This window comes from Medicago sativa, chromosome 8, assembly GCF_051527215.1.
Source record: "Medicago sativa cultivar Bolivia chromosome 8, Bolivia_mono, whole genome shotgun sequence".
Taxonomy (NCBI): Eukaryota; Viridiplantae; Streptophyta; class Magnoliopsida; order Fabales; family Fabaceae; genus Medicago; species Medicago sativa.
Window position 1 is genome coordinate 70,012,454 of NC_140756.1, and position 10,268 is coordinate 70,022,721.

General features: G+C 29.5%; 1 pseudogene; it reads left to right on the forward strand.

Annotated features, from left to right (window-relative positions):
* The first annotated feature begins 411 nt into the window (after positions 1-411).
* On the forward strand, positions 412-7,420 carry LOC146901027 (uncharacterized; annotated as a pseudogene).
* Positions 7,421-10,268: the final 2,848 nt, after the last annotated feature.

Below are 10,268 nucleotides of genomic sequence, written 5' to 3' on the forward strand. Positions count from 1 at the left end.
ATTTAATTGTGTGAGCTCCAGCCACTAGACTACTAGACAAAAAAAAATCATGAAGAAATTAATAGGAGTATAACAATAAAGGACATAGAAGAATTATTAAAAATTAAACCAAAAGTTGTAAAACAATTTGATAAAATAGTTAAACAAGAGCTATTAATGTCATCTATGTTAATAGAACTAATATCTTTATAGAGGGGATAAGAATTGAATAGTAGTACATGAAAGCTTTAAGAAGATAAAATGATATTGAGAAATTCAACAATTAATGGAACAATTAAAAATAATTGGAAAAGAAAATAAGCAAATAAAAAAGGTAGAAAGAATAAAATTAAAGAAGAAAACGAAGAAGTAGTATTAAATTTTAGTTATTCAAAGTTAGGATACTCTGACTCAAATTTTGATGAGATATTCATGGAAAGAGGAGAAACAATAATTCAAAATCAAAAAGAAAGCGAGAGGGAAAATTCTATGGTGAAGTCGTTAAATTGACTTTTTCGGTGAAGTTACCTTACATCCAATAATAATGCGCCACGTTGTTGAATGATGTCATGTGTGTTGACTGTTGTATGCTATATACCGTTTACCTGCTCAATATGTACCACCGTAGACTAGCTTTTTTGAACCATCAGATTAAGCAAATCACTAGTGTTATTGTGTTGCCTTTCACACCATATTTTTTTTTTCTCCTTTTTGATTTTTTCTTCCTTCTATTTCAAAAAATATTTAAACAAACCTTTTTATGATAATCCTCTTTATAAAAAATATTTCATTATTAAAAACAAATAAACCCAGGAAGATTATGAACATCATCACCATCTTCATACCTTCATCATCTTCTTTATTGAACAAAAAACAAAATAGTTACTCAAATACATCTCCAAATAACATGAATCTCAATATTTTCTTCATCTCCATTTTCTAATCAACACAAAAGCCAATTACCCTAATTTAAATCCAACTCTTGATGGACACAAGCAGAGTGTGAGTTGCTGCTGCTATGCGACAATATATACAACTATGCTTTTAGTTAATTTCCAGCAATTAAAAAGTAATTATTTACCAAATTGAGACGACAAAACTCTATGATAGATGCACAAAAGAAGTGATGTGGTCAGGCTGGAAATTAGTATGTCCATCATGTTATTGGTTCAGCGAGTACTCGTTTATGGGGCAACAATATTGGTTAAAGTATCAACGACGTGAATTGAGAGGAAAAATATAATTATCGTAAACATGGTGACTTTAACCCAATCCATTTTTCCAATTTTAATTTAAAACGATTTATATAATCATCATTTTCGTCGTTCAAAATCGGTATAAATCGCGCGGTCTAATTTCGGAATGGGGATTGAACCAAAGTCCTCAAAGTTAATCCACAACATTATTGCCAATGAACTAGTGTCAAGTTTTTGTTAAATACTTCTTACGTTTGAAGTATATAATTACATCAAGTTAAATTAATACTCCCCCCGTTTCAAAATACATGTCCAATTTTTGCAATGTGCACTATTCACTTGACTTACTTTGACCATACTTTTTAGGCTTAATTGAACCTTAGGTACTCTAACTTACTTTTTTGGCTTAAAAGGAAAATGTTGAACATTAAAAACGTACTAATAAGTAATAACTACCATTAAAACGCCCTTAAAAAAACTAGCATTTCTGTTTCTTCTTAAAAAAAAAAAGCATTAAAAACGTATTAAGTGTGATTCAATTTACACAGCTAACATTAAAAACATTAAATACGTATTAAGTGTGATTCAACAAAAAAAACATTAAAAACGTATTAAGTGTGATTGCAAAATAAATTATTATATTTTTTTAAAGAAGAAATATTGGTATCGAAAATTTTATTTAAAAACAGTATCGAAAATGGCTAATTAGCTCGCGGAAATTTGCGTTAATAACGATATCGAAAACATCTTACGTTTCAGAAAAAGAAAAAAAAATCAAAAACATCACACAGAAATTTACTTTTTTTTTTGACGTTAAAGACAATTTCAATAACCAAAGTTTGGCAATAAATCAAATGCCAAGACTGTAGAAATACAAAGCGGAGTTTCTTCTACCCATATGCAATCTAAATTCTTAAGAGCATATTTAGCTAAATAATGAGCAGCTTGGTTGGCTTCACGCCTAACATGCAAAAAATTTAAACTATGAAAACTACCCTTAAAACTAATACAATCTCGAATAATAGAGCCAACATAGTTAGAAGATTGTTGATGAGTATTCAACGCTAAAACCACACAGAAATTTACTTTAATGCATAAATTTTTTATATTTTATACACTTTTAAATTTTTAAAAGGAAGTCTTTTTCTTGAAAAAAGGTTTTATATTAAATAATGACAAGTTAATTTGGAGAGTAAGAGATTGACATTTTTTTAGGCATTAATTGTATGTGGTTGAATCATGGAAAAAAAAAAGATAAATATTATATTTAATATTCATATCTTCAATATAATTAAGATAATTATTATCATATGTTTTATTTAAATATAATTTTTTAGACATAATAATTAAATATCTTTTCTTAATTATAAACATTTATTTAAATTGTATAAGATAAATTAGTTTCCATAATATTATACATAACCTTTTTTTTTTGAGCAAAATTATGCGTAACCTATAATATTCTAAAAAAATATATGCAAAATTTAAAACAATTTGAGAGGGAAGTAGGTGTGGTAATTGAAAATGTGGTAATAATAGGAGATTTGGGAGTGGGAATTAAATGATAATTAATGCGTAGATTCCTATATGCCAATCCAATTAATTGTTCAACTGCTTTGACTTTAAGATTACTATATGCCAATCCAATTAATTGTTCAACTGCTTTGACTAACTGCTTTGACTTTAAGATCTTTGTAGAGACTGCTTTGTGTTCAACTGCTTTGACTTTGACTTTAAGATCTTTGTAGAGAAATTCCAAAATTGAAGACAGCAGGAATCGAACAACTGCTTTGACTTTAAGATTATATGTCAATCCAATTAATTGTTCAACTGCTTTGACTAACTGCTTTGACTTTAAGATCTTTGTAGAGACTGCTTTGTGTTCAACTGCTTTGACTTTGACTTTAAGATCTTTGTAGAGAAATTCCAAAATTGAAGACAGCAGGAATCGAACCATGTACATGGTTGTGCAAAATCAAAATTGTAACCACTTTGTCATCTATCTATTTATTTCTAAAATCAAAACATCATTATTAAATATAATATTAAAATAATATGCATGTAATCAAATTATATATATTTTTTAAAATTATAGATATTTTTAATTTATATGCAAAACATCGTTAAATATTTACACTGCACCCGTTGCAGACTTTATATGCTTATATGCACTTAATTTTATTTTTGCAGAACGAAAGTGAAACTGAGTGAAATAATTCTGGAAAAAAGAATTAAAGATAAATTGAGATTTTTTATTTAAAAGAATTAAAGAATTTAAAGAATTAAAAATAAAAAAGATTTTATTTTTAATTTAATCCAAAGTTACAGTTCTTGTTCCGTTCTTATTCCAATAAAGTTATATTCAACGGTCTGATTGATTATATTTGATATCGTTGGTCGGTTTGGTATGTTTTGATCATCGGAGTAATGTTCTTTCATGTTTACTAGGTTTCTAATGGGATAGTTTGTAAGATCGACTTACACTGAAGATTCCGATTTTCAAAATTCCAGTTTCTACTTCTGTTAACCAAAGATCAAACTCACAAAAAAACTAATCGTCACCGTTAACCCTCTTTTACCTCTGTTAACCAAAGATCAAACTCACAAAAAAACTAGCACAAAACAACAACTCATGTTAGTTTTTTATCAGCCGCTTTTATGTTGTACATCTGTGTTGTTCCCCTCAATACAACCGACAAACATTGTCAAGTATTTTCATATCCCTTCCTCAAAAAACAGTATTCCATATTATTTTATTGTTATAAATTACTCATCCTTAGTCTTTGATCAATTGTAACAAACGTGAGTAAAAAATAATGGAAAAGATTGAACTTTAAATCCTCTAAATAAAGATTAGTAATAGACGTGAGCAAAAAATATTGTTGAAGATTGGACTTTAAATCCTCTAAAAAAATATTACTAACAAATGTGAGCAAAAATTAATCTTAAAGGGCAGACCATTCCCAGTGTCGGAATCTATCTTCCACTACATGTTTTCAGTCATGGTTAATTATATGTAGCTTTATCGAGAGGAGTTTATCAAAATTCAACAAAAGTTCTCGTTAATGAAGGGAAAATAGAAGGAGAAGATGAAGACTTTACGAAAAATGTAGTCTTTAAAGATATTCTTTTATCGCAATCATAACAATGTTTCTTTTACATAAAATGTCATTTATACATTTATGTTATGATGTTACTAATTACTATTAGAATAAACAATAAAAGATCATTATTTTTTCTTTATTTTATATGCAGACAAACTAAAATATGTTGAGTTCATAAATAATTGTTATATAACTTGACAATATTTTGTTTATAAATCAATATATCAATAATTTCCATTAATATTTAAAAATTTAATCAAAATTATACAAACAAACATAATAAAATAATCACATGCGTTAGCGCAGTAGAAAGAGTGGACAGACGGGCACGATAGTGCCCGTCTTTCCGCTAGTTTCAATAAAGTCATATACAACAGTTCGAATAATTATATTTGATACTCTCAGTCCGTTGGATCCGTTTTGTTCGTCAGAATAATGTCATTCCATGATTCGCTTTATCTTCATTTATATCTTATCAAAAATAAATAATTGTATAAAACAATAGACAATTAATTTTAATTTAAACAATTGTACGATCAAGTTCTTAAAAATACATATATTAATTGATCTCATTAGTGCTTGATTAACTAGGCAATATCTTAAAGCTACCCATCATAAAATTAATGGTTTTTTTTGACAAATCATATAAGTATATAATAATTTATTACTTTTCAAAATTTACATAGCAGTTAAGTAGAATTATAATACTATGATTTTGTGAAAATATAAGATGTTGCTTTGGTTTATCTTGATTTTAGGGTTGTAGAGCTCGCGAGTTCAATTCACAATTCAATTCTTGTGTGTGTGTTTGGCCAAATTTTTTATTTATTATTTATTTTTTTAATACTTCATCTTCTACCTCCAGACTGGCCAAATTTTTTATTTATTTTTTTGTGTGTGTGTTTGGCCAAATTTTTTATTTATTATTTATTTTTTTTAATACTTCATCTTCTACCTCCAGACTGGCCAAATTTTTTATTTATTTTTTTAATACTTCATCTTCTACCTCCAGACGGGTCGTTACGATCCGGTTGAACCCATGCGACCCGAAAAATAAAAATCTTACCTTTTAACTCATTTTATCATCGAATACTCAATTCGAACACATAATCATGAACACAATAACATATCCTTTTAATTTCAAACAATTTTTTGCAACTTTAAACACTCGATACTTAAAGATTATCATTAATTTTTTTAAGAGTATCTTTGAAAATTAATCTTAATTTAGTAATTTCAAACAATTTTCTTTAACTTTAAACACTCAAAGATACTTAAAATCATAAAATTATCATTAATCTTTGAGTATCTTTTGACAAATCATAAAATTAAAGCAACCCAAGTGTCTATATCGTTTATAGTAAGAAAAACTGAAAGATTAAATGTAAAACTTACGAAGTAATTTTTTTTAGCAAATAGGTGTTACAAAGGACAATGTAATGATCTAAATAGTATCATTTTTGTTATGAAATTGATTTTTCTTTCACAATTCAGAAGCACGGTGGATAAGAGCAAAAACAAATCAGAAAATGCATGAGATGAAATTATATTCAGGACTTGATTAAGATAAAATTGGAGAAATACGCTTAATTAGGGGATTAATTTGGGAAATGAGGAATTGAAATTGGAAGTGTTTTTATGGAATGTATTTAATTGTAATATTTTTTTTATTATGTAATTTCATTTTTTTTAATTTTCTGGGTTTTTTTTTCTTTCTCTCATGAAGATGATGAATAAGTTGATGAATATATGATGAAGAAGATGAAGGAAAGATGAAGATGTTGATTTAATAAAAATCTGTAAGAGAGAGAATATAAATAAATAAATAAAGAAAAATAAAGAGGAGAGAAAATTGGTACTAGAAGAAAAATCATGTGTAGACGGTGTACCACAATAACATAGAGATCAAGTAAATCTAACCATTAAGATCATGAAATAAAGTTTTCTTTCACTTACGCTACTGTAGACCGCACTACACTGTAACATGATTAGGGTTTCTGACGTGTCATCACTTAAAATCTGACTGGTCCATTCAAACGACTTCACCGAAGAAGTCATTTTCCTGACTTCATCATAGAAGCTCCCTAATTGAAACCCACATAGTTCTTGGAAAAAAATATTAAGATAAAAAAATGAATTGTAGAGGTTATACTAGTTCAGCTAGTGGAAAATGGACAGAAGTTTCAAATAAATTTAAACTCCATTATGAAGAAAAAAAATAATAAAAAATTAGTAAACCTGGATTGTGTAAGAAACCCAAAAGAAATTTTAGAAAGATGGCCTAAGGACATGATCATCATTTTAGCAACAGACGAAAGATTTAGTAAAATAAATCTAATGGATATTAAGAGTATATTAATAGCATATAGGACAACATGAAATGTGCTACAATTCTTAACAAGTATTGAGGAAGAAACTTGGCAACAATATGCTAGAATTAATGATAGAAAATAATCAACAATTTGCTAAATTAATGATGGAATTAATATATAAAGAATTTGTAGGGTTTAATATCCTTGAACATAGGGTAACAGTAAATAAACGATTACAAACAAAAAAAACACAAGCTCGTTTAAATAAGAGCAAATACTATTTTTCGTGAGAGTTTTGTTCTCGAAATATTCACGAATAAATGTTATCCAATTAGATCTAGTCCTTAACCGGAAATAACTGTAGGTAGTGACTATAATTTATGAAAGACTTTCAACTAAGTGGGTCGTGATTTTACCGTGTGGTGTTTTCTCTCGCAATGTATAACATTTTCCGTTAAATAATATGCAAATATGTAATATGTGTGAACTAGACATTTTTCTATGTGAAGATAGAAAATATTATTATTAATTAGATAGGAAATCTCATAGCTCAGTTGGTAGGGATATCACATATTATATGCAGGGGCCGAGGTTCGAACCCCGGACACCCACTTCTCCACAATTAAATTGTGTGAGTTCTAGCCACTAGGCTACTTGACCAAAATGTGTGAGTTCTAGCCACTAGGCTACTTGACCAAAAAAAAAAAAAGGAAATCTCAAGGAGTATATATAGTCTAAATTACCTTATCCACTTAGTACATGTATAAGAGAGATATGGGAACCTCGACCAGTAGAAAGAGGTGCTGTTCGTTTTAAGGTTAAGTTATAGAAGTGAGATAATATCAGAATGGTGGTTTTTATTGAACACATGATAAAGATACTTTATCTTTACACTACAAAAATAATTTCATTTTTGGACACAACTTTTAAGTACAACAAGGGATTCCCCCTCTAAAAGAGATGGTGAAAATCAAACAAAATAAAATACGACTTAAACCACCAAGAAGTTTTCTTAGTTCAAGCTTGAAGAGGAACAACTTTATGATTGAAAATCTTCCCATTCCTCTCCTTCCAAATGATGTAGAGCACCAAAATCCAAATAATGTTAAAAGCTATGTGGGAATTTTTAGAAAACCCCCTAATCCACCAAACTTAAAGAGATGATTTGCAAGATTACGATGATGAGCCGTTGAAAAACCCAACCAACCGAAAATTTGACTCCAAAGCCAACCAAAGAAATTACAATGAAAAAATAAATGTTCTCGATCCTCCAAGCAACTACAGTCAGATAAAATTAACATTGCATATCAATAATAGCCAAAATTTGACGCATAAACAAATTATCCTTCGTTGGAATCCGATTCAAAAACAATTGCCAACAAAGGAATTAATCTGCCAAAAAAATCATCATAGCGACTACTCTTCCCTGCAGAAGAACTCAAATTTATTAACAATCAAAATAGGCAAGGAGGTGGCCAATATCTGAATCAAAATCAATAGAGAAACTTTCAGAGAGAAAACAACTCAAATTATTAGAAACTGCAATATCCCTATCAACCGTGGCAACAAAATCCTCAAAAAGATAGGAGACAAAAGCATGAGGATACATTGAAATAGTCTATGCAAGTATCGATGAATAATGAAAAGAACATTGATGCATTAATCAAAATCTTGGAAATTCATATAGGGAATCTATAAAATAAAAAAATAAAAAAAACTGTTGAGAATCAAAATGACACTTTCACTACAAACACAAAAAAGAATATGATGGAGCAGTGCCATGCTACGAAGGATTTTGAAAATGAGAAGTTTGAGTGTGAAGAAGAAGAATCTAAGGACGAGGAAGAGTTCAGAGACGAGGAAGACCAATAGGTCTATGATTTGGAAGCAATGGATGATCACCTTGTCTTCTGAGCTTTGGCAAGCTTTTATTTTCTTCTCTTGTTGTTGTTGATCTTCCTGATCTTGGAAGTTGTTATGCATGATTCTTACCTCGCATAAATATACTCAGTAAAATACAAGATGACTTAAAACAATTGGAAATGACTGCTATGTTTAAAGTTGACGCAAGTCCTTGGCAACAAAGCCATTTGATAAAACTAAATTGCAGTATCAAAATATTTTTAGATTATCAATCCACAAAGACTTGGTAATTCAAACCGTTCAGCTATTGCCAAATATTTTAAGTGATGGTCTAAAAAAAGTTGTTGATTAAGGTAACAAACTAAAAAGTAGTGAACAAATATCAATTGAGAAAACTGTGTTGGGATTAAGGTTCGTTAGTTAAACCACCTATGTCTTTCCCTGATCGATTATATACTTATAATGTTTCAATTATGTCATCACTTATCATTCTCCATACATCTCGGTGTCTCGTAGATAATTGGAGATTGATTTAAATCCCCTAAAAAGTTAGGATGTTTACGTCCTCCTCAAATTTCTCGTTTCAATTTTGATCTTGAATGTCTAATAGCAATGTAAATTATAACTTTTTTTTTTTAAGAAATTAAACTAATCCACCAAAATTGACGTCGGAAAAATTGAATCTACAACTTGAGAGGAGCTCATTCAGTGGTGGAACTAAAATCAAAATTCAAACTTATTTAACTATTATATTATTTATCACTTCATATAAGCTAAGCTAGCTATTTTCTTTTGGGGGTAGCAGTTTCATCTTTAACTTTTCATGTGTAGAAGAAGGACCACCACACCATGCCTTGGAAGGAGACAGTGTACCATGATTTGGAGTCAACAACATAGTGCCACTGTCATCCAGTTCCGACGGCGAGCCTCCATCTGGCTGCATGTTAGAATGTCGCATCAAAAAAACTGTTTTAACTTTTTTCCCTTTAGTCGTAAACCTATTTTCTTTGTTACTATTAAATATCCTTTCTTTATAAATATATTAAGCAATGAAATTGGCAAACTCACTTAAGTTGATCTGATGATATTAGCTTAAGGCCTTGAAATGCGTCCCTCTCAAAGTTTCAGGCTCCGTTCTCCCTAATACCGATTTCAGTTGGATAGTTTATCTTCTTAAATAAAAAACAATGAAGTATGCAAAATCTAATTTTACTGCTCAATTAACAAGATTTATATATAGTGCACTATGACAAAAATCTGAATTATCACACATTCGAATAGTAAACTTAAACAACAAGATTTTAATGTTTCCTTTCTATGCAAAATTTTTAGTTTTGGATTGCCTTAGCACACAAACTAAGTTGAGTCTGTTAAAGAGTTTTACATCGGATAACATATGGTTTCACATTATGTTTATGAGTTGTGTATGTTGAGTTTGTTTGTAAGTCGATTTTGTAAAGTTGCGTTAGGCCAACTATAATTTTTAAGATGGTGTCAGAGTCTCTTCCAAGATCCATGGAGGACCATCTGCTGTCAAGTTTTCACTATCGGGTCACCCACCATTTATATTCATGCATGCTCCAGACGTTCAGTCCTAGACGTGAGTGGTCTATGTTAAAGAGTGCCGCATCAGATAAGAGATGGTATGTCAATGTGTTTATAAGTGGGGGGCAGAATCTAGCTACAGACTATCATAATGGTGTATCAATGTTTAAATTCTGACAGAAAGATGTGCTTGTATTTAGCATTGGAGTGTGTCTCGAATAAAGTTGCTAGCAACACTCACTTTTCAAATTAAAAGGAGGAATGTTGAC